We start from the raw sequence: 27,665 nt of genomic DNA, 5'->3' as shown, positions 1-27,665 counted from the left end.
AAAGAAAGCACAAATCCACTCATGAATATATTGATAGCAATGGATTCGTCGACACAAGGCAGCTTAAGACCTTTGTAGACCATACGAAGTATAAACCGGGGAGCCGTTCGTTTTTGGGAACTCTAGAGTCCATAAAAAAGTGAAAGAAATGACAGGTAAATACAGAAAGAAACAAGAAACCATATTAAAAAATAATAATAATGAGATAATTATAGGTACAGAAGACAAACTGAGAGATAGAAAGAATACATTCAGACACTGTTTGATGATGATAGACCTTGTTCTACACCATCCACGGATGCTGGAGTAAATGAAAAAGGTCCAAAAATAACAAAATACCAACAAACGTACATTTGTATGCCAAGGGACAAATAATAGAACAGGTAACTTTAATAAAATATTTGGGAGCAAATATCAACAGCCATTGTAATCCAAAAAAATAAATCCTATCAAGAATCGAACAAGCTAGGAAACACTCATGAAGATGAAAACATTTTTTACAAGATCAGACCTTAGTCTAGAGCTCAGAATTCGAATAATCAGATGTTTCGTTTTTTCTGTTTTGCTGTATGGCTGTGAAAGTTGGACAATAAACTCTGAAAGAGAAAAAAGAATAGATGCCTTTGAAATGTATATATACAGCCGAATGCTGAGAATTCCATGAATACAAAAAGTTACCACTGGTGAGATACTTCGAGGCATGAGTAAACAAAAAGAATTACTCAGCTTAATCAAAGAAAGAAAAATACAATACTTGGGTCATGTGTTGAGAGGTGAAAGATATGAATTACTCCAAATCATATTGGAGAAAAAAGTTCAGGGCAAAAAGACTCGTGGCTAAAAGACCTGAGGAGATGGTTTGAACGCTCATCCACAGAAATCTTTCGTGCAGCAGTTTCCAAAGCTAAAATTGCCATTTGGGTCGCCAACCTTGGAGACGGCGCAATAAGAAGAAGAAAAGTTTACACATTGGATTTCACACCAGCGGCTACCAGATAATAGATCCCTGCACGATAGCAGCCTAATCTGCATGCTATCACTAGTGCTAGATCTAACATTCGCTATCGAGATCTTTTGCAGACCAGATGCCTTCGACGTAGCAACAAGCATACTCTAGACATTATCAAAAGAAACACAGTTACAGGAGAAGATTACGCCACTATAGGGAAGCTGTTGTGTTTTATTTTCTATATTTTTTATATTTCTTGTCTGTGATTTCTTGTTTTTTGTTCAATAAATTTTACCACCAATCTCAGAGTTTCCAGAGAAAATAGGATGTCATCGAACAATCTTTTCCGTTTTTTTTTGCGTACTTTTTTTAACTTTTTACGTATCATTTGTTTATATTACTGTACTGATTATTGATTCTACTGATATTCTCCTCATATTAATTTTCAAACCCAGTATGTATCAGTTCCGCCGCCATATTTTCTTGTCTGCTTACTCTTTCATTTTACAATTTTTTGAGTTGCCATTTTTATTGTTTAAGTCATTATCCAACCAGTTTTTAACTTTGCTGTCTTGGGTTCCTAATGGAATTTATTTTATTTTGTTGCTATTACGCTATTGTGTTGATGTAAGATGTAGAAATAACACACTGTCTGCAAATGCAACCGCATGGAGTCATCACTAATTGAAAGACGCAAAAAATATTTATATTGTCGTGAACAGTTATTTTAAATTAGCTACGTTTTTGTTTTTATGTATCTCACAATAGTTGTTCTTACTTATATTAGTTATCTTGTCTACATTTACTTATTTTAAGAAAGGTATAAACAATTATATTTCACTACTGACAGAACGTTCATGTATTTTAATAGATTCTTGTATGAGAGAACGAGGTAATTATGGCAGTTTATCATCTCCATATGTCGTGCAAGGCTCGATTTGTTTATGTAGTATATTTTTGTTATATCTTTTAAGACAGATATTATAACTGTTTTAATTTTCATTTCTATTGGATTTTTTACAATTTTTAATGCGAAATACAGTGAATTGAAAATATTGCGGCAATCCTGGCAAGCTGGCGGGTACACAATGAAAAAACTACCAATTTTACATGTCAAAGCAACCAAAATGGTTTCTCATCTCCTTAAAGATAGCAAGGCATCTGAAAATAAGTGCGAAGAAAAACTCAAAATTAAAAAGAATACATCACAATGATGCTGAGTTTGAATCCGCCATTCAAATTCTAAAAAATGACAAAGCTCCTGGATACAGAGCATATCAAGAAGTGGTTGCGTCACTTATTGAAAAAGTGTGTTCAACTAAGAAAATATCCAAAAAATAAAGAAAAAAAATAGATATCCTTGCTTTGCTTTAATCTGGAAAAGATCACGACCCCAATGTAGGTCGAAATGTTCTGTCACGTATTCAAACCACTTAACCTTATGGGGTTATACATAGAACTTCATTGAGAATAGACAAAAAAACGTAATTAAGAACATACAAAGGAGTCATACTTTTAGGAAACCAAAACCATAGAAGAACATTGAAGGGCATTTTGCAAAAAAAGGTTCCCAAGATAAACAAGTTATACAAAATATGCTATTCATGCATTTCTAAATCGAGTGTAAACCTCTGATTGGCAAAAATGAAGTTTAAGTACTAGGACATGTTTATATTTTTTTTAGTGTACATTTATAGTTATTCTTAGTGTATAACTTCTTGTAAATGTCTTGCATCAAACACAACATTTTAAATCTAACAAGTAAAGGCGATTCATAAATAGCAAACAAACGTCGGTATCGCAATCGAGAAATTTCTCTCGATTGGTCCGATCGAATCGGTGCTCGAGGGTAAAACTGGTGCTGCTGACGTCGAGAAAGTGTATTTGACCTCTTAAATTGTGTTGTTTTGAGGTGAGTGAAAAACTGGACTCATAAACCAACGAAAGTATGTTCTACAACTCTGATGGTTGAGAGTGGACATTGCCATCTTTATAAAACGGAAAGTAGGGACGCAGTCTTCGAAAATACATCAATATCGTATCGGTCACGAAGACCGCCGTAGGGTTAGTTAAAAAGGGAATAAGAATTAAAGATATTAAGTTTCATTCTTAAAATTTATAAGGTTTTCTAAGCACGCGAAGTAAAATTTGTTTAGTTTTTTTCTTATCTCTCAGTCATTGATAGAGATAGATATTCAGAGCATAATCAGTGATTTGGATAAATATTTCTGTCGATGATTAGCGATGAAGCTTTATCTATAGCACCTCTTAAGACATGCGCTGTCTGACTCACAGTAGTGTCTGATTTTTAAATAAAACCATTAAAAATAACATATTTGCATGCAAAATAAATAAAAGAGGTAAATTTAGATCATTGAATATAACAATTTATCTTACCAGTTTCTGAAGAAAGTCTCATATAGTGATAATTACCTGGAACAAAAATATTTTAATTAAAATAGAATATAATGCCGTGTATGTTAATATAAGTCTAATTGCTGCTTTATAGATTCTTGTTTTTGTGTCTTGTCTTAGGTGTTTGTTCTTCCAGATTTTGTCATTAAGAGATCCCGCTGCTTTGCTTGCTTTTAATCTTTGTTGTCGTACTTCCCAGATATCTAAATCTTGCTTAGTGCTTTATTACTTTTCCATCAATTTCAATTTAACATCGTAGTGGGTATTTAGATGTCATAAATTTGGTTTTTTCTGCTGATATATTGTTTTTCTTGGCTGTTGTCGTCTGCATAAGATAATATTTGGATTTCTTTGTTCCCAATTCTATAACCACGACCATTACGTACTGCTTGTATTATTTCGTCAATTATTATATTAAAGAGAAGTGGGCTTAACGAGTTACCCTATCTGACTTATCAACCAAGGGAACAGGCAGGATTCCGAAAAAGTTACGGAACAAATGACCATCTACAAAGAATAAAAACCCTAATAGAGAAAGCAGTGGAATACAATAAACCTCTAGTTCTAATATTTATCGATTTTCACAAAGCCTTTGACACTGTTGAGCTAAGCAAAATATTACAGGCGCTTAAAGAATGCAGGCTAGATTATAGATATACTAAATTATTATACAAAATATACCTGCAGGCAACAACCACTGTCAGATTACATACTAACAGTAATCGCATAAAAATAGAACGGGGGGTTAGACAAGGAGACCCAATGTCACCTAAACTTTTTAATACGGTGCTAGAACATGCTTTTAAGAATTTGGATTGGATGACAAAGGGAATAAAAATAGATGGAGAATATCTAAACAACTTGCGTTTCGCCGATGATATACTTATAATAGCTGAAGATCTAGGTATGGCAAGAGAGATGGTAGAGGAACTCGTTGTGGCTACAGAAAGTGTAGATTTAAATATAAATATCTCGAAAACAAAAATCATGACCAATTTGGTACAAAACCAGAACATCAGTATTGGTGGGAAAGAAATAGAACTCGTAGATAGATATAAATACCTGGGACATGAAATTATGATTGGCAGGGATAACCAGACTCATGATCTGAAGAGAAGAATCGGCCTTGGGTGGGCAGCATTTGGAAAACTGAGAGAAACTTTTAAAAGTGAGCTGCTCACATGCCTAAAGAGAAAGGTATTTGATCAGTGCGTCCTCCCAGTCTTGACGTACGGAGCAGAAACACTTACCTTAACAAAAGCAGCAGCTACCAAACTGAGAGTCACGCAGAGAAGAATGGAGTGGTCCATGTTAGGAATAACTCTGCGAGACAGAATAACCAACGAAGACATCAGGAGAAGAACCGGAGTGACTGACATCATCGAGAAGATAGCCAGACTAAAATGGAGATGGGCAGGACACATAGCCAGAATGACAGATGAGCGATGGACAAAGAGGTTATTAAGGTTATGGACAACGTGTTAAAAAGACAGCAAAATAGAAGCTGAAATATTGCCATTGTATGGCACGCAAATTAGTTTCTTTTCTGAGAAGTTAAACTATGACACTTTTGAAATATAGTTACAATGTATAATATAAAAACTTTCTTTGTATAATTTTTTCAACTTACCGATGAAGGGTTAAATTTTTATGCTTAATATAACTTATCTGTTTAAGCTTAATTCCTCTTGTTAATAATTTCTTATTATTATCTACTGGTAATTTTTACTCACAAATCTGTCTTTACCTTAATCACAAAATCATAATAAGAATCTTATTCTTTTGGAAAAAAAAATACCAATAACGGTAAAGACCACAATAAAACAGGCCTAAACCTTAAAAATATCACATCCAATAAAATCTACCTGAATTTGCAGTGGTGTCATACAATATACAGCCGAAGATTATTTTATTGGATATTGCACCGAAAGACCCCACAAGTGCAAAATTTCTGTCGGTCTTTTCGGCAAATTTTATTTGATCATTTCATTATCGATTTTGTGTTAATAGCTAGTAAATTTTTTGGTAGCTGTTAATGAAACGAAGAAATTACAAAGGTTTTTCAATTTTCTATTGAAATAAAATTCATACAAAAAACATTGCTTTCGGATATTCAAGTATTGCTAATTATTTTTCGTTTTCCGGTTGTGTACAAAAAATTACCGCTACAACACAATATAATTATAGCCGAGGATACACATGCGTGTTACTAGCACAGTGGCATCCCAGTACCTAGCAAGCTCCATCTACTGTCCCCAAACTGGCAAGTGTGTACGTTAACTGGCATGCTAGCTAATCGCAAAGAATTTGATTTTTCTTGCTAGTAGCATGCTGTGAGATACAAGGCGCATGCGTGGGGAGTGTCACTGGCATATGTGAACGCACGCTACCGTTACGGACATGCCAGTAGCTAGCAGAGAACTGTCAGATTTGTTGTGTTGGTGATAAAAATTAATCGTTTTATTTTTAAACTTTTTAATTTAAAAAATGTTTCATTGGGACGATGAAAAAAACATCAAATTTATTGCTGTATAATAAAGAATTGGAGTGTTTTTGAATTCTAAAACATCTCTATATAAAAATAAAATAGCCGTGACAATCTCACATAAAAATTCAAGAGGAAATTGATGAAGGTATTACTATAAAGGAGATAAAGGCCAAAATAATTCTCTCGCCTACCAATCCAATTTCTCACCCAAATTTTTTAATTTTTGGAGTTTCGCTTCGGATTCATTATTAAATTTCTATCAATATCTGTGGTCATCAGCAATATTTGCTTGTTGAATTCATTTCGAATACCTTCCATGGATCCCCTTTTTTTTTGTTGGAAACTCACAAACTTTTAATTATAAAACAAGTACTTTAGTTTCAAATGAAAACCACTCGATTGTTTACTAGCACTGGCATGTGTAAAAATCTACCTTGCTTTTTCGCCTATGCCACCAACTGGCATGTCAGCTACTTTCCCAATTTCCTGCCATGTGTGTACCCGGCTTAAGTGATAAAACGTGTTGATACGTGTATTTCGACATACTGGAGATGTTATCAAAAGTGTTCAAATGTAAATTTAGATATAATTTAACAACAATCAAATGTACTTACTAAACACAAAAAATATACAAAAGTTATAAAAAATATGACATATTAAAAATTAAATGAAAGGGGGCTTTATCTTATAAATATTTTTAAGATATTTCTGCTCAAAAGACCAGTAACCCATTCTCCACCCATTAAACGGAAAGACGGTATCTGGACTAGAAGCAGTAAGCAAAAGGCAGAGAGATTTGTCATATATTTAGAAAATTTATTGAAACCGCATGAAGACCAAATTAATAATCAAATATCGTTAGAACTATGGTTGGCTGATAAAAATAGCTGAGGTTATAATGATACCAAACCAGGGAAATCATCAAATGAAGTTTACCAATATCACTTTCACCAGTGATGTTCACGATGTTTGGGAAACTCCTACTAAAAGGAATGAAACCAATAATCCAATAAAAGAAAAAACGATTTCACCACCAATTTGGCTTCAGAAATAAATATTCCACGATTGATCAAGTACACAGAATTAGCAACATAATTGATGAAATATTAAAAAAAAATCATGTTCTACAATCTTTTTAGACGTAGCTTTAGATAAAATATAGCATGATGGTTTATTCTACAAACTCAAAATGCGTATGCCTAAACAATATCCAGAAATTTTGCAGTCATAAATCTGAGAGATATTTCAGAATTAAAAAAAAAGACGTGTATCTAGATTTTTAAGATATCAAAGTATGAGTTCCTTAAGGAAGCGTATTAGATCCGGTCCTCTATCTATTATACACATTCAATATAGCTGAATTAGAAAATTATACTATAGCCACCTCTGCAGACGATACTGCTATTCTAGCTGTAAGTGATGCTAGCGAAGAAGCAGCAGAAAATTTAAAGTTGCCAATAAATAAAATCTATAATTGGACTAAAAAGTGGTGAAACAATTATAACCTCATCATCATCCAGCCTTAAAAGTACACTGCTGAAAATAGGTCTCTTCGTCGTGATTCCAACCTTATCTATCCTGCGATAATCCCATCCAGATTTTTGGCTTCTTAGATCGTCAGCCCATCTTGTAGGTGGTCGACCGACACTTGCTTGATGCAAGACTGCTCTGGAAATTCCAGATTAAAAATAAAAGAATAGCCCTAAGTATCCTTTACAAGAAAATGTATTGGCGAATGAGAAGAAATTTAGCATTGTCCAGACATATAACCAAAACCTGTTATACAATCCAATACTAAAACCAGTATGAACATAGGTTTTTTTTCACGCTCAAGCGAAGAAACAATTTTTGCTTGTAGATGATTTTAAGAATCCATTCTAAAGTTTTACGTCAAAACTTTGGATTGTAGAACTTAAGATAGGTGAAGTAGCAAGCATGAATAATATCAGAAATGAAACCTTTCAAAATATGAGCAATTTTTCGAAACTATGACGACAATCTAATTAGTAGCTGTATTAAAACTAGGACAAAATTAGGAGGAACCAAAAAGCTACCACCCTATCTCTCTTCTTTGTTCAACAATCACGAAATATTAATATTGAATAGAATCTGTTCTATTCAATCAATCAATATCAATAGGAATTAAAGATCGGAGCCATATTCATTGATCTAACGGCCGCATATAATACTATTAACAATCGAATACTCCTGAAAAAAATGTACAAAATACCAAAAAGGTACAAAATATTTTCATAATCAAATTACAAAAGTCTCCTGATCAATTCTGACTAAACGATATTTTCTTGTTGAGTTTTAAGGGAAATCTCTCGCCAGTACTCTCAACCTTTACACTAATGACCAACCGATCCGTAATGCGTCAAAAACATTTATTTATGCCGCTAATTGGGCAACCACCTATCAATCTAGTAGTTTTCTAGACATAGCAGAATATCTTATGGACGAGCTTAAATATTTACCAAAATACTACAGAGAAAATCAGCTGTATCCAAATGCACAAAAAACACAAATTACCCTCTTCCATCACAACAGCAAGGAAGCTACAAAGAACTTTAACGTCCAATGGAATGGGGTCATATTGTTACAGTGTCCATTCGTCAAGCAGTACATTAAGCTACAGCAGCACATTGAAAATACTAAAGCTCAGACCCAAGCTAGAAATAATGTGCTACAATGGCTAACATCATCCAGATAAGGAGCTTACTAAAGTGTGTTAAAATCAACGGCGTGGGCACCCTGATAATCAACAGCAGAATACGCCTGCTTCATTTGGGAGCAATCAGGCTGGCAGAACGGGATGGCAGAACGAAATAAAAAATTGATCATTAATTGATACAGTCGAACCATTATCCTATAATATAAAAACCACGCAATCCATTATGTAAGAAAAGCAACAAATAAGAAATATCACAAATACTATAGAAGTACTCCCGACAAGTACATAACTTGACTGTTAAAGATGGAAAATAGAACATAACAACCCAAAGGAAGATCCAAACAAAATATGGTGGTCTGGGAATATATTGAGAGAGATACAATCAATGAAACAACTACTACATAAACTGTGAGCAAGAGAACTGTGATGCAAACTTAATGGAAAGCAACGACGTAGCATTAGCTTATGACAACCATTGATTAAACGAAATATGATGGTTTTATTGTTTTAATTCATTTTTATAGGGACTTACATCTATTTGAATGTATTTTATTTTTATTTAAAGTTGTTTTAACTCAAACGATGAGATTTGTGATCAATGTAGTTAAAAAAACAAATGCATTTTAAATTGGTCCCATACTTTCTGTTTCATTGATTCAAGCGTTTAATAAAGAATTTTTATAAAAAATATTGAATTAACTCTACACCTGTTTTAGACCATAAATAATAAAAAACAAAAACCTACTCACGGCCGATTTGATTAACCGTATCAACGTACTTTCTCCATAAATAATAAGAAGCAGATTTGCCATTATGACATGATAATTTTGATTTTTTAATTCATGTTTCTTGATACCTCGGCCATGTTCATTATCGCTTTCTCTTTACCTAGACCTCGATTTCAAAACGACGAAAACTTTGAAAAAACTAATTAATTCACGTCGGATTTCTTGAAACAGAAACCCAAAAAATCGATCGCGGCGAACGATTCATGTCATCGCGACGGAGGACAAAAAAACGGGCTTTACCTTTAATTGGAAACTTTCTCTCTTAAGGAAAAACTTCTCCCGGTGCATCAATTGTTCATCCGGCTATGTTAATCAGTGCCGGACTTAATTTTCTATGAGTATAAATATTTATATTATAATTCACGGTAACATACCTCACGAAAATTTTGTGAAGAATTCTGCAGTAAAGTGACAAAATTCAAATTTATATAAACTAAGAGATAATAGTGGAAATACCATAACAAACCCAGACGGTATCGCAGAGGTGTGGGAACAATATTGCGGAATACTATTCTCTAACAACGACTGAGACAATAGTACAGAGAAAAGAAGTTATGAAAAAGAACCTCAATTATCGAAATCAGAAATGGAGGAGGCAATTAAAAAGCTAAAATTCAGAAAAGCAGAAGGAGAAGATGGAATAACAGCTAAAACACTCAAAGAAATGGGAGAAGTAATAAGGACGGAAGTAATGCTTAGAATTTTCAATGAGATCTGGAATACCGGAAAGTGGCCAAATGGCTGGTACTGGAATAAACTCACGTTTATTCCCATATATAAAAAAGGCTCACCGACAGATTGCAATAATTACCGTACAGTAGCATTGATATCACACGTGAACAAAGTACTTCTAACCATCATCAATGAAAGACTAAAATTAATTCTCTTACCACAAATTCATATCATCAAGCGAACATATTCTTAATATTCATCAAAATATCGAAAAATCTCGAGAGTTTAAACACATAAACATATTTATGCTTTGTTGACTATTCCAAGGACTTCGATGTCATAAAATGGGATAAAATGTGGCATATGCTTGGAGAAATGGGTACGCCAGAACATCTAATCTATTTATTACAAAAACTATATGTAAATAATACTGATAATGTAAGAGTTAATAATGTGGTTTCGAAAATTTTCAAATTAAAATCTGGAGTTCGACAGGGATGCATAATATCTTCTATTCTATTCAATATATATATATATATATATATATATATATATATATATATATATATATATATATATATATATATATATATATATATATATATATATATATATATATCATGAACATATGCGTCAAGTTTTTGAGGAATGGGAAAGTGGAGCAACGATAGGAGGAAGAAAAATCAAAAACCTACGTCATGCTGATGACACTGTTATATTGGCGTCATCACCAGAAGAACTGGAACTGGAACAAATTATGAATAGGCTAGGCACGATGAGTACGGAATATGGTTTGAAAATAAATATGCAGAAAACCAAAATGATGATCATCGATAGAATCAGAAACAACCAAGCAGAGATAAGAACCATGACAGTTTACGAAGTGGTCAGACAATTTAATTACTTGGGCTCCTTCTTCTTAAAGTTCCATCTCCTATCGGAGGTTGGATATCATAACGGCTATGGTCACTTTGTTGGCTGCTGCTCTGAAAAGTTGTAGTGAACTACAGTTAAACCATTCTCTAAGGTTCTTCAGCCAGGAGATGCGTCTTCTTCCTTGGATCCTTCCTTGCATAATAATTCTCAGCAGCTCATATTTTTCTCCTCTGGTTATGTGACCCAAATACTCTAGTATTCTTCTTTTTATGCTGTTCATAATTTATAACTCCTTATTTAGACGTCGTAGTACCTCAGCATTGGTAATCCTTTGAACCCACTGAATTTTTAATATTCTTCTGTAACACCACATTTCCAACGCTTCTATTTTTCTTATGTGTTGTTTCTTCAATGTCCAAGCTTCCATTCCGTATAGTAAGATAGAAAATATGTAACATCTTAGAGCCCTCAATCTGAGATGCAACTGAAGGTCTCTGTTGGTAAGCATTGTCTTCATTTTCACAAATGCTTGCCTTGCAGTTTCAATTCGGACTTTGATTTCTCTGCTTTGGCCATTTTTGTCATCAACCCAGGTTCCCAGATATTTGTATGTCTCTACTTTTTCTATTTGGGTTTGCTCTATCATTAATCTTTCATTTCCATGTTGCGATTTGAGACAATCATAAATTTAGTTTTTCTCTTATTTATTTTTAGTCCGTATCTAATGCAATAATCGTTAATTCTATTTAACAATTCTTGAAGCGATTCCAGGGTGTCTGCCATTATAACGGTGTCATCAGCGAATCATAATGAGTTAACTCGCGGCAATTGATGAATAGTTTTAGCCACGAATTTTAAATTTACGGAGGGTGTTCCGTATAGTTTATTACGAACCCGTCAAAGGCAAATGAATCGAACTATTTGATTTTATTGATTTAATTTCGATTTTCAGTTTGAGCGTTACAAAATATAAAGCTAAAATTATATAGAAGGAAGCGATGGTTAGAACGTGGAGAATGTCTGGTGTAAAAGAATCAATAACGAGCTAATGCAAATACATATATGGACAACTAAAATAGCCATAGAGCTAAAATTAAAACATGAAAATGGCTCGGTCACATAGCAAGAATGCAAAAAAGAATAATTCTCAAAGAAAAATAATCACTGAGACTGGTACAATAAAAAAAAGAGCACCCTTCCAAAGAAAATGAATTAAGTCAGTAAAAGAGGATTTGAAATTGTTGAGGATACAATATTGGAAGAACCTCACACAGGAAAGAATGAGTATAGATATAATATGATATATATGAAGAGCCGATTTTATTTCAGTATATCCGGCTACAGCGGTTGCATTTAGAATGCAGGCGAAGAGACCTATTGGAAGACCAAGAAAGCGATGGGAAAAGCATGTGGATGTTGGTTGGATTTTGAATTTTTTACGCTTTATCCATATACAGGGTGTAAAAATAAAGTATTTTTTTTATTTTAAGTTGTAACAACCTGTTGGAATTTATTATAAACAAAGATTAAACATTTTTATCACAAGACAGCTTCATCTTTTTTTTTTAATTTTTATAAAAAAATCATCTCGATATCTCTATTATCAAAAAAAAGTACGTTCAAAGCATAACTTGATCTTATTATGTTAATTTTATAGGATAATGTATAAAACAGAGAAATGTATCATTATGTATATTCTTAACTCTGTGAATATTGATTGTGTGTAAAGTTAACAACGAAATATTTTTGAAAGAAACTTGAACTTTACAGAAGATGAAATTCCTCATCGAAAAGAAAAATTGTCAACGACGGGTTCATAAATTTTGATGATCCAATTTATTTTAACGAAACATCTTGAATGTTTCTGTTTTGAGTATTTTTTTCGAACGGAATGCGGACCGCAGTCGTCGTATATCTCTGTCTAATTAATAAAAATGAGGAATTAAAACACGGGAATTGAGGATGTTCTTAACTGACAACTCGAAATAAATAACTTGTAATTTGCGACAAAATATCGCAAAATCTCAAAAAGGTCAAAAAAGGCAGAAGAGTCGAATGGAATGACCATATAAAGATAGTAGTCGACAGTTAAAGGCTAGGAAATAATTCTACAATGGGGGCTGGTATATTAAAAAGTAATAATTAAGAAAAACATATTACAAGGTGAAGAAATTACAAGACAATTTTCCATAAATAGTTGTTGACACATTTTTGAGACAAAAAATCGAAAACTCTCTGCAGCAATTTGCCTGCAAGATCATTATACATTATGTTTCATTCGTCAGTGATTTTATAGGTCGTAAAACTCATTCATGGACATGTGTAATGCAATCTCGTTGGAAATTAGTAATTTAAAATGATTCAAATTGTTATTAACATTTATCTAGTAACAGTAACCGTAGCGTTATTAAAGATTATGGCATTTCATAGCTCTAACGACCGAAAACATTTTCAAGGCAATTAAACAAAATTGAAAAAAAATGTACTTTAGATGTTTCTTGTATGGGTGTTCATTGGTTTCTCTCGTATGCTTTCCTTATCCAATTTTGTCATGAAATCTCTTTTAGTTCGCTTTATATCCTGTACATATGGGGGTCAGAGCTAGAAGTATAGATATATGACGTAGATGCAAGGTGAAGAATGTCAAGGACTGGGTAACCCAATAGGAAGACGATCAGTAGGAAGACCACATAAACGATGGACGATAGACAACTTACTGGAGGCACATTTAAAAGCAGAAAGAGTCATGTCTACATAAAAAGAAGAAAAAGAAGTATTAAAGTCAATGGAAGAATTGCTAATAACATCCGATATGTCGACGATACGGTATTAACTGCGGGAAGTGAACAAGAACTACAAAATCTGCTGAACCAGGCCAAAAACTCATTTCTAAAAATGAGACAATTTTTCACCATCCGAGATCCTCATCTAACTCTACGATATCGTGTGATAAGGATACAAAGTATCCTTCTGCATGGCATTGAAGCTTGGATGTGACAACTAACTCGTTACGACTTTTGGAAAACTTTGAGATATTTCGCCGTATTCTAAAAATTCCAAGGACTGACTATGTTAAAAATGAAGAAGTTTTAAGAAGTATTTTTTTAAGCCTTTCTCTCTATTCGGATTGCCGAATATAGGCCTCTCCTAATTCTCGCCATATATCTCTTTTGTTTGATGACGTTTCCACATTGGTCCTGCAGTTCTTTTAATATCGTTTTAATATCGTCGCTCCAGCGCATTTGCGGTCTTTCTCGTGGTCTTTTGGCTTCATATGGCCACCAATTCCAGATTTCTTCATTCCATCGGCCATCCTTAAGACGTTCGTTATGTCTAACCCATTTTCATTTCAGTTTAGCTGCTTCTTCGACAGCATCTTTTACTTTAGTTCTACTACGAATGTCTTCATTGGTTTTATGGTCTTTGAGTGAGGTACCCAGCATCTGCCGTTCCATAGTTCTCTGAGATTTTCTGATCTTCTTCATGTTTACTTTAGTGGGTGTCCAGGTTTGAGCTCCATAGGTAAGTACAGGTAGGATACAGAAATTAAACACTTTGGTTCGCAGTCTTTGAGGTATATTTTTGAAGTTATACTTCTATACGCACAATATGATTATATATGTAAGATAATGAGTAAGAGAGAGACAGAAGATATATTTTCTCTCTCTTCCTCTTTAGAGAATAAAAATGTTCCTTTTGTATTTAATATTATATATATATATATATATATATATATATATATATATTATATATAATATTGTATATATATATATATATATATATATATAATATTATATATAATATAATATGTATTAATATTATTATTTATGTGATATGTTTTGTATTATTTAAAATTAAACGTTTATAATTATTTTAGGCTTTTATATTTCAAAATAATCACTGTTTTACCGAGAACTGTCAATTTTGAAATCCGTTAGTGTCATGTCTAATTGGCAAATCCTTTACGTGTTTGGTTCATACGCTGGTGGTTGTGAGTTCGAATCCCAATTATGAATTTCCTTTTTTATTTTTGAAATATTTAAAAACCTCACGTTATTCTTATTAAATATATGTAATATACGCAAAAAACAAATTTTAAAATAAAATGAAAATTTACAACATAATCTGAGTTGTTGGTTTTTTATTTTTATCTTCGTAAAGTAAGTTATGTATATTGGCAGTTTTAAATACTTATAAATATTACATTTTAATTAATATTGTATTATTATATTGAATTATGTTGCAGTGTATTTATTGTATTGTAATTTTTATATTAATAACAAAATAAACAATGAAATTTACTGCAGAGTACGTGTAATTTTTTTTTCATTCAACTCCATTTATACATATATATATATATATATACATATATACATATATATATATATATATATATATATATATATATATATATATAAATAAAAATATATATTTTCATTAAAATATTGATACAATCCTTCATTTACTATACTCCTATTACAGGTCAAATGTTTATATACAGCAAACGATGCACCATCTACCTATATAATTAATTATTTTTCTCTTTCTGCTCTCTCTTACCTATAGCATTACATATGTAATGATTGTGCAGATTGACTCCTATATAAATTTTTAACGGCGAACGCGTGTCTAGAAGTATAACTTCTACCGGCAGTCCCACTGGACTGCCACACCCGTTTTTTTATTTTTAAGTACTTATGAGAGTCTTCTGAATGCTGCCGATCCCATTTTTACACGTCTGCTTATTTCGGTAGTCTGATTTTCTTTGCTTACCTTGACATTTTGACCCAGATATGTATATTCCTCTACATGTTCTATCTCTGTCCCTTGGATGTTTATCATAGATTTGTCATCTTTGTTTAGTTTTGCTTAAATTCATTTTCAGTTCTTTTTTTATGGATTCTGTGTATAGCTCCCCAATCATCGTATTCAGTGCATTCCACGTGTCGGCTATTAGTACTACATCATCTGCGTATCTAAGATAGTTCAAGTATCTTCCGTTAATAGTAATTCCCTTATTTTTCAAAGTCTATTGACTTAAAGATATCTTCTAGGGCAGCCGTAAATAATTTTGGAGATATTGTGTCTCCTTGCCTTAATGCTTCTTCTATTGTCCACAGTTCTACACTATCAAAAGCTTTTTCATAATCATAATAATAATAATTCATAATTTTCTAAATGCGGCTTGTTCTACTGGTTGATATCCGTCAAATGTAATTGTTAACCTGTTTGTAATAATATTTGTAAAGGTTTTGTAAAGTTGTAAAAGAAGTGAAATTGGTTGATAATTTTTCAGGTCTGAGGTGTCTCCATTTTTGTGTATTAGTATTGTTTTAGCAGTATTCAATTGTTCGGATATGTTGCATTTGAATAGACATTTATTAAATAGTATTTTTAGATATCTGCATTCGGCATTTCTGCTAGGATTCCATCGCTTCCAGGAGCTTTATTCGTTTTTATTTCTTTTACTGCTCTTTCCATTTCTTCGTGGCTTATTTCGGGCATCACTTCCGAGTTGACATTTGTTATCTGCCGTTTCAAGTTCTACTTTGTGGAGTTAGGGGGATCGTTTCTGGAACGATACAGATCGTCGTAGAACTTTTCAATTGAGTTTGCTATATCAGATTTACTTTTTTCTAGTTGTCCTTGTTCATTTTTAATGATTATTATGTTTTTCTTTTCTAGTTTCGGTTTGGTGCATTTGAAACTTAGCTATTTCTCTATGACTTGTTCTATACGGTCTTCTTAATGTTTTTTACTGTCCTCTTTTATCCGTTTTCTTATTACTCGATGAAGTTACTTAAATTCTGCAGTATCTCTTTTGTTTTGTCTCAGAAGATCTTTTCTTTCTTTCAGCATGTTTTGTGATTCTACACTTATTTTTGCTTTTCGTTTTCTGTTAGCAGTTGCCACTTATGAGCTTGCATTTAATAGTTCTTTTGTTATGACTTAATTGATTTCATTTAAGCTAAGTTTATCTTTATTTAATACTTTCGCGGGTTTTAACTTGCTTTTATATTGTTCTGTATTAGATTTTAGTTTATATGTGTCTATATTCCAAGTTTCTATTTTGATTATATTTTATCTCTAATTTGGCTCTAACCATTCAGCGATCGCTACTTAATGACGCCATATTTATTACTGTTTTATACCGCCGTATTACTTAAGACGTATGTATGTAATTAAGTTCTAAATGAACAAAAATTGAAATGTCTTTTTTTCCTTTAAGAATTGTAATCTTACAGCATTATTCTGCGTCTATTTAGTCAGCTATCAGCATTCTCATTGTACAATTTATTTACTCTTTTAATAATGTAAGATTTTTACTGTTTGATTTTTCCAAATTGGTTACACATGTGTCTACACATTGTTGATATTTTTCTCCTCGGCGATAAATTTAACTACGTGAAAAGTAGAACCTGTAGTATAAAATGCATCTTCTCAAAAAGCAGTAACACAGTCTGCAATAATTATTAATGTTATGTACGAAATTTTGTGTTATATTCAAAAATAAAGGACACGGAAGATGGAAAGCAATGCCATTCTTGTGATCGAAAATGGTCATCTTTTTCTATGTTATAATATTCCAAATGTTCTTGGAAAGTGGAAATATTATTTATACGGTCCACACCATGTTTTTATATTATGACGTAGCCTCTTTTGGTACTATCATCTCAAATTTTCAACTCAACATTTTCCCTACTTAAAATATTCATAAATTCCGATTACAATGGTATTATGGGTGTCGTGCACATCTTTGTGCACTTGATATCGAATTTCTAATACTCTTTACGGTATACGGTTACAACGACCGACCTAAATGCGTTGGCAAGAACCTCCCCTTCGCCAGTATATAAATGTAAGCAAATAATGATAATCTTCAAGTTCATCACGCCAAACAGGTCAATAGATCGCATGATTTTGATCCTCGAGGGTAAATAAGAGGTTAGATAATAGCCAGCATAAACACACGTTCGACCAGGAATCTCTTTCAGATCTCTCAGGTTTCCACTACTAGCCTGCAGTTTGTTTTATTCCCTCGTTAAGGCGTGATTACTACAGCAGTATTATTGAAGAAGAAATGTTATATTCTTGGGTGTAATTATGTTGTAAATAATTCAATAATTTTTACAACAGTTGTTCGTTTACCAACGCATTTTTGCCTTCTGATTATGACTTTGGATGTTTATGAATTTGCATATAAATGAAGTTTTCTGTTTTATTTAGTTTTTATTGCATCTTATTTTAAGACATTTTTTAAACAATTATATATTACGCAAAAATTTTTTCGATCTATTATAATAAATTACAAAACACAATACCAAATTTTTTATCAAAAAATTTTTTTGGCTGCTTAAAAATCTTTTTTAAAACGCTTATTTACTTTTTCTTTTAGGTCTTTAAATTTTCCACATTTCACATTAATGAACAAATCTTTTAAGGATATTTAGAATACAAGTCAACAAAAAAATTAATTAACTGAGTTTAATTTTTTGCTAACGTTTTCCAACAAGAAGCAAAGTGGTTATTTCTTTACATTTATGATATATTTGTCCATAAGCTGGAGATTTAAACAGTTGATATTGCATTCTACATCTCTGTTTATACAAACCTCCACCATCTTTGCTCTATTCTTTTAATAGGTTGGTAAATATTTCTGATATTCCTTTCACTGTTTTTGAATCCCAAATATTTTCATTAAACGCTGTTGGTAAGTTGGTAAGTTTATTGGTAGCGGACCAGATAAGCGGCGATATATTTTACACTACCTTTATGAATAACATTTTACTGCTCCGTTTTTTCAATCAGCACTACTCAACAAGTTATAGTTTATTGGTTTTAATATTTTATTGTAATAGTACGAGCACGGAATATTTATTTAAACAGTGAATTTATTACATGTTAATTTTTTTTCTGACGTATCGTATAATGTAGGTTTACCCAATAATGAAAGTTATGCCTTTCCAAAAAAACATATTATTTGAAAAATAAGGAATTCCATGTGTCTTAACCCATGAAGGACGAAGTTTTCGAAAATCTTTATTTTACATAAATAATACAAATAACTCTTATGAATGGACAAAACACAAAAATAATTATTAAATATACTAAAACCTAAAAATATTGCCTGTTGCCAAATGGCAACGCTAGGTTCCTATGGCTACATTCACCGAATGAAATAAAAGTAAAAAATATTCTATGAAATTGAGAGATAATCGGCAAAAAACTTTCTATAGCTGTGTATGAAATTTAACATTACACTTTGTGCACAAACCTACTTCACATTTGGCGCATCTTGTTCTCATGATCGACCTGCATTCTTCACCTGCACACCTAATTTTCTTTTTATTTGGTACTGGTTCCAGTAAATGCCCAACTCCATCGTATCTAATATCATCAGATACTCTATGAAAGGAACGACTTGAGAGTGAACTAGACGGTCGTCCACCTTGTTTTGCAGGCACTCCGTATTTGGTCAGATAGGCTTGCACAATTTCACGCCTAAACTATAACTGTGTCAACTTGTTGCCGGATTTTTTATGTAGCACCCACGCATTTTGTATAGTCGCATCTAGCATCCAGGTAATCAAGCTCCAGTACCATTTTTTTGCCCTCATTCCTATTCTAAAGCGGTTTATATTTTCGTCCATTAGGTCGGTGCCCCCCATTGCATTATTATATTTACCAATCAGGCATGGACTTTGAACCTGGATGATTTTCTTTTCAGCTTGTGAATATCTTTTCACGAGCGATTGTGGTTCCACCCCATAACATGTTGACGCTACACTTACGACGCTGTTATCCAACCATCTTACAACTATAATACCAGTTTCTCTCTCGAGAATCGACTCTACATCGCCCCTTTTGCGTTTCTGCATATTAGATTTCGATTCTATAGGGCAGTTTTTGGGAATGCGATTTTCCCGTATTGTTCCGGTAAGGCTATAGCCACGATCCTTTATATGTTTCAAAAGGTGGAGGCTCGTAAATAAATTGTCGCAGAAAAATTTGTAGGGTAATCTTGATTTATCATTGGGCAGTTCATCGAGCATTGTGACGAATGGAGCCGCACATGCTCCAAAAACTTTATAATAATGATTATTTGCTTTGGGATCGGTTCCTTGGTACATGTTGAAGCTTACAAGATACCCACTTTTAGTGTTGAGGCACCAAACTTTGTATCCGAAACGAATCGGCTTTCCTTTTATGAACTGTTTACATGAGTGGCGTCCAAAGTATTTCACCATAGATTCGTCGTAATTTAATTCGCCTTCAGGGACGTAATATTCTTTATATTTTTTCTGTAAATAGTCAGCTAAGGGTCTGATCTTGTAATATTTGTCCCTTTCATCGATGGCTTCATTATTTGCAAGGTGGAAAAAACGCCAAATTGTAAGGAACCGATCTCTTCGCATTGCGTTCATGACCATTGCATTACCCATATCGCCTTTCTTATCCCAGTAAAATTTTTTTCCCGGGGGCCAATTATACCCCGATAGAATCAAAATGGCAAAGAAACACCTCATTTCTCCTGCGGAAATTTTGGGGTCGGAAAAGTTCTTCTGTAGTGCATAACTCGTGCATTGGTTGAGAATGTAACTAATTATATCCTCGTCGAAAAATAATTCGAACATCTCGACAGGTGTCAACGTATTGAATGGTTCGTAGCTATATTCTGGGAAACTAGCGGCATTGTCGACCAAATCACCCGTTATTTAATTTAGGGACTCGTATTCAATTTTCTTCACTTGAGAGGTAGTTTGTGGGATGAAACTTCCGCTGCTTTCCTGGGAAATATCCATCGCTTGAACTGCATCTTCTTCGATGTCGTCATCCTCCTTGTCTGCTTCTTCGCCATACATTTGCACCTCAACATTTGCTTCCAGCTGTTTTCTAGACAGATTGTCGATGAATCCTCCCCATCCTCCTCGCCAGAATCTTCATCAGTGAGGTCTCCAATATTTGGGGGCTCAACATAAATATTTCTAACGTTGACGTCCTCTTCGTAAACCATGTTCAAAGCTTCTTGTAGAGAGAAACCCCGCCTGAAAAAACAAGATGCCTGTAGATACTAGCGTTGCCATATGGCAACGCGATGAATAAAAACAAAATATTGTAAAAGATCGCTTTTTTTCAAGGGTTGTCAAATATTCACAGAGGGAAAATGACCTTTCTATTAGAGCATAATTGTTACTTTAGCCACTTAGATGTAATAGTTATTCAGAAGTAATTGACAAATTGAGCTACTTACACAAATCTTATATCCATTTTTACAACTATCAAAAACGGTGACTATAAAATCTCACAAACACCAACGAATTAAGTTTTTGTTAGGTGTATATCTTCAAATCACTTATTTTCTGCAGACCGGCACGTTCTTGGAAACAAAACAAACTAACATAACCTCAAAATAATAAGATTCGTACGTCAATATCAGTGTTGCCATATGACAACTCCAGTCCTTCATGGATTAATAATTGTAATCTCCTTTATACAAACTTTAAAAATTTATTTATCAATGTATTTCTTAAATCCACAAAATCATTGAAAAATGATTCATGCTATTAAAAAATATCTTTCTGTTAACGACAATGTTATCGATAAAGTAGATCAAATCCAAACTTGTCATCATATTACACTTCTGTTTATCGTTAAAAATTAATTGATGGTCGTGGGTTGTATTGGTGTTATTTAGTAATTTAGCAAAATACATAATCAGCAAAAATCTTATTTAAAACATGCGAACGGTTTTTGTACTGTTGTACAACCACCGTATACTGGAATAGAATTCGTTTTTCCTTATCGATCCTATACTGAGTCACTGCCCAGTTCAATGGCAAAATACAAAGATTTCAAAGTTTTAAGAAATTTTGTTCAAAAAAAGGAAGAATGTGTTTTGATCAGCTAAAAAAACATGACTTATTTTTTATCTTAAGAATTTTACAATATTATTGATTAATTTAACAGTGATAATATTAATGTTTTTAGCTTTAGTTAGGTTCAACAAGTCTAGTTCTGTTTATTTTTTTCTTTCGTTGAATTCATATATTATTTTGTCAATTACAGCGTTTTTGCCTTTTTCCTCCAGATCTTTGGTTGTTATTTCTTTTTAATTTCTCTTGTTACCTACTGTACATGACAATTTCAGTTTTATAATATCACACTCTGTATATATGAGTTGTCAAATACTCAATACAACAGTGTTTTAGCATGTTTATTGATGAATTATGAAGTTTTGAATCTAAAAATCGCGTTTTCCAAAAATTTTAAAAATTGACTTACAGCGTTTTCCCCTGTAGGCTTCATTTATTAACAAATACTTTGTTCTACCTATTTTATAAAAATACTATATTGGAATTTGAAACAAACATTGAAGATTTTGGCAATTATTGACAATATGCTACAATTTTATTCTTGCTGTACTTCTAATCACTGTAAATCTTTCCTTGCGTGATTTTTTCTAGTTTATAATAGACTGCTACCCTTTCATACTACCCTTTTCATTTTCTGCAAATGCGCATTTTACTCAGTTATATACCAAATTTAATCATTACTAAAAGAAAAGACAAAAAACCGCACCGATGTTGCTATAGGTACCTCCACATACCAAAAAAGCGTTTATTTTTAATTTCAACCAACACTCTACTCGGTTCTTTAAACTATAATTTTTTTTTCGGAGCAGTCAGTATAAAAAACATTCCATAATACTTTTTAAATTACGATTTTGACGTAACGTAGACAAGCGCTTCTAACATTCTCTATAAATTACGAGATTGCGTGATGGAAAGATATTAGAAACATTCTCAACACGACTAGTCATATTGTTAATTCGAATCACTGGTTTCATCTTGTGTTCAGTTCAGCAGTTCACTTGTAATTTCGCAATCTGCATAATGAACTCGTCTAGTTTTATTAAAGCGTTAGTTATCACTGCCATAGTTGTAATAGAATAAGGAATACTTTGGGAAGTTGTTTATTAAAGGATGGCATTGCTTGTAGACGTATATTGTTACAGACGATATTATAAAACCTATCAAACGTGTTGAAAAGCATAAGAAAAACGAGAAAAAAGCTCATGATACCTAATACTTCCATAATTATTTTCTTCATGCATGTCATTTCCTCCATATTTAAACATCTCAGGTTTTATTTGGTCAGTTCCTGGATTTTTGTTCATTACTTTTTAACTTCTTCCCTAGTGGGAGGCATCTCGTCGATATGATTTGTATTTAACTATGTACTTGAATATTATTCCTCATTATACAAGTTTATTTTCAGATTATCTTGTCCATTCAGCAAATGTTCGAAATATTACTTACACAAATAAGTGATTTCATGGAACTATGTACTATTTATGTCTGAGAAAAGATCATATCTTTTGGTTTAAAATTTTTTCATCTAATTTTTCTGCTACATTTTAATTATTGTTTTATGCCTAGTTAATTTTCTGGTGTGAATATATAATATTTGTAGATGCGATCATTAAAATTAGATCTTATAAAAATTCATGTGAACCACTTGATAATTACGTAAACAATAAAAGAACAAATTCATTTCGTTCCTGGCATTTTTCTTAATATTTGTTCATCTGCGTCATTTATCTCTCGACGTTTCTTACGAAACATTTCGTGCATGGGAACCAGCTCCTTATTATAGTGACATTAACAATGAAATCGGGATCAATGATTGTCTCGCGTGCTAGCGGACATTACAGAAAATTGTTATTATTATTATCTTCATTTGAATCGAAAATTATGGCCACGTCTACTCCTCCGACGTCCTGAGAACAGTTGTCATGGAAGTAAAAGAAAAAAAGTACCTTCTTGTGACAAGATGGTACTTAGAGCCGGAAAAGAAGTGGGCGATTATAACGACATTAGCACATGAATTGTTTTATGTAGATTTTATGATCCTATCTACTTAGTTGGGACTGTTTTTGTTTTATTAAAAAATTCTGTGTTTTCAACATTTTTATGGTTCGTTATTACACTTTTTTGGCATAAGAATTGACTAATTTTACATAATTGGGGATTTGTAACCACCTACATTTACTATTAACTTATAAGTTATCTAAAAACAACAGAAAATTTGGTACAAACTCAATTTGAAACGTGAAAAGCTTGTGTAAGTTCGATTCCTATTTGAATCGAAGAAATTCCTTTTTATTCTCTTTGTATAAATGTGTTTGAGTTGTAGTGGCGTCTGGTGTACTTGATAAAATACCAAACAAAGACATAGTGGTGATACTAGGCGACTTTAATGCCAAACTTGGAAGAACGAATCTAGATGACCACATGAAGATGCTTGTAGGGCCATATGGTCTAGGAGATAGGAATGAGCGAGGAGACCGACTATTAGAATTCTGCAACCAAAGGAAATTTTCTGTAATGAACACGCATTTCAAGCATCATCCGCGTAGACTCTATACCTGGAAATCACCTGGAGATAGAACAAGAAATCAAATAGACTTTATTCTGATCACTTCGAGATGGAAGTCTTCAATTACCAACGCAAAAACATTTCCAGGAGCAGAATGTGGAAGCGATCACTTGATGGCTGATTACAGAATACGTTTCAAGAACATACGCAAAGCTTCTCCCCGTTCTTTTAGGCTAACGGACCCCGAATTAGCTACCTTTAAAGAGAGAATTGAACCAGCACTAACCAGAATAGAGAACAATCAGGCAGAACAAAGTGTGGATGAAGCCTGGACAGATATTAAAGAAACCATCGTAACAACAGTGAACCAATGTCGCCAACCATCTATAAATAATAGCATTAAACCGTGGATCAGCAGAAACACGTGGAAAGTGATTGAACAAAGAAAGCAACTTAAAGTTGGCCCCTGTGATCAACAGACATATAAAGCTCTCTCCAGAGATATTCAACGAAGATGCCGAAAAGACAAACAAGAATACATCTCTGAAATCTGTCAAGAAATAGAAAATCACGGATATCGAAATGAAACCAAAGACCTCTTCCGGAAAGTGAAAATTCTTGCGAGGGAATTTAAACCCAAGAACTATGCAATAGAGGACAAACATGGTATTATCATAAGTGATATCGACAGAGTGTTAGAAACATGGAAAAACTATTGTTCAGAGCTCTACAGGGAAGAACACGTAAATCTAGGCCACACTTCAGCCCTCGAAAACATCGCATACAACCCTGAACCTGAAATTCTGCTGTCCGAGATTGAAGAAGCTGTAACTCACCTCAAGAAGAATAAATCCCCTGGCTGCGATGATATCACGGGAGAGCTCCTTCAGAACATGGGAGACAAAGGATGTTACATAATGTGGAAACTTTGTAATAAAATTATTTGGAGATGCGGAAAGTGGCCCAGAGAATGGCGCACATCATTGTGCATACCAATCCATAAAAAAGGAACAACTACAAAGTGTAGTAATTATCGTACCATCTCACTGATTTCCCATCCAAGCAAAATATTACTAAGAATCATTAAACGCCGTTTGCAACAATACTTAGACAAACAAATTCCCCAAGAACAAGCAGGCTTTGTCAAAGGGAAGGGTACGAGAGAGCAAATCCTTAATATGCGGCAGCTCATAGAAAAGGCCCGCGAATTTAAAATTTCAATAATAATCTGTTTTCTAGACTACCAAAAGGCATTTGATTGTGTGAAGTGGGAAGTTCTCTGGACGGTTCCAACGCACTCGATGGATGGAGAGGCGGCATCTCCATTGCAGGAAAAAAGATCTCAAACTTAAGATTCGCAGATCATACAACACTGATAGCAACATCTGAAGAGGAGATGTCGAGACTGATAAAGAGAGTAGAAACCGAAAGCAACAAGTGTGGGCTCAAGATTAATAATCAGAAAACAAAAATCATGATTGTGGACCACGCGAATATCCTCCAAACAACAGGCGCCCTAAATCAATTCGAGAAAGTAGACGAGTTCACGTATCTAGGATCTTCCTTAAGCAATGCAGCCTCCTCCCATACGGACATTCGCAGAAGAATAGGGATGGCCAAGAACGCGATGAGTCGACTGTCAAAAATATGGAAGGACCGCTCTTTATCCAAAAAACTCAAAATGAGACTGGTACGGACACTCATTTTTTCAATCTTCAGTTACGGTGCCGAAACATGGACAATAAAATCAGAGGATAGGAAAAGGATTGACGCATTCGAAATGTGGTGCTGGAGACGAATGCTACGCGTCTCGTGGACGGAGCACAGATCCAATCAGTCGATTCTCGAAGAGCTAAACATTCAGACCAGACTCTCCTCTCAGTGTCTTGCAAATGTTTTAAAGTTTTTTGGCCACATTGCGAGAAGAGACAATGACAACTTAGAAAGACTAATTGTGTGCGGAAACGTAGAAGGACGTAGAGGCATGGGACGCTCACCTATCCGATGGTGAGATCAAGTACAGAAAGCCACTGGAGAGACGTTTTCCGAGTCCATGAGAGCAGCCCAAAATCGCAAGAGATGGAGAGAATTGACAGCCCGCATTGTAGGAAATCACGATCCTCAGCAATGAGGAAACGACAAGAGAGAGAGAGGCGTCTGGTAATAATTCGTTTTTTCAATGGGCCGCTGATTCGGGAGTACCAAAAAATAGGTACCTACTCACCAAAAATCTATTTTTTTAAATTAAACTCAATCTTTCTATTTTTATCGGGAGAGTCCGTATCTCTTCCGAACTGAGCAGTTGGGGATACGTTTCTTATTTGTTAATCTTTATTTTTGTTTTGTTTGTTACAATCTTTATTAAATATTCAGGTTTCATATAAAAAAAAATAGTATTCACTTTGAGAGACACATGTTTTGTCTTGATTATTTAATATTTACTTTGAACATCTCTTGAACAAGGGTCTATTGAATATATACCTATAAGACATCAAAGAAGAAGAAGAGGAAGGCTTTTAAAGTGGGTTTATCTTGGGTGGATCTTTTTTGGTATGCTATTGACCATTGTCGAACTATTCTACGACCGCTAATTGTGGAATTGGGAATTATATTGAGTGTGATGGGTTTCAACAGGACATGGTTTGAAATAATACAACAGGGCTGCTGTCAGTACAGTAAAAATAGACATGATGGTCATATTATTCGATAACAAATCGGCACTAACAGAAAAATATTGTGATGCGGCGTTGCCAGGTAGCACATAATTTATTTAAACGTCCCTACTTACATATTAAACATCTGCATCTTTGCGCCTGATGTATCATTCAATTGAAGAGTTTATTTTCTTTAAGACTGGTGGGTAAGTAAAAACAATCTAGATAAAAAAATAAATTAATTTGTTAGGGAAGATTTCCATGCATAATTCTATTATAGATAAGAAAACACGGAAGAAAACCCTGTTTCTTTTTCGTTTTGCTTCATTTAAACATTCTCATCTGTATCGCTTCGTTTGGTTAACTTATCTTTATTATTAATTTTACTATTAACAGTTTTCATATTAAAGTGATTTAGGAATATCTTTAATAATAATATCGCCTTCATTTGTGCAACTGGACAATTAAATGCGCCGATCTAAGTGGCCTAGTGGCTGATTGCGTTATGCACAAGTGAGTCCATCAAAGGCAATTTATTTGTGAAAAAACGCCCGACAATAAATTATATTGAGGTTTTTATGGAGATTTCATTTGATAAATCGGTAATAGAACATATATAGATTAAAAGATTATTGTTATTCTGTTTATTTGTTATGGTGTCGGTCGTTTAATAACATTTCTAATGGTTTATATTATTGTAATTATTACTGGCAATTGACTTTTACTATTCTTTGTCGATATTATATACAGCAGCCTTCGGTTCTGAATA

Source organism: Diabrotica undecimpunctata, chromosome 1 (assembly GCF_040954645.1).
Source record: "Diabrotica undecimpunctata isolate CICGRU chromosome 1, icDiaUnde3, whole genome shotgun sequence".
NCBI classification, from domain to species: domain Eukaryota; kingdom Metazoa; phylum Arthropoda; class Insecta; order Coleoptera; family Chrysomelidae; genus Diabrotica; species Diabrotica undecimpunctata.
Note: the sequence above shows the minus strand (reverse complement) of the source record.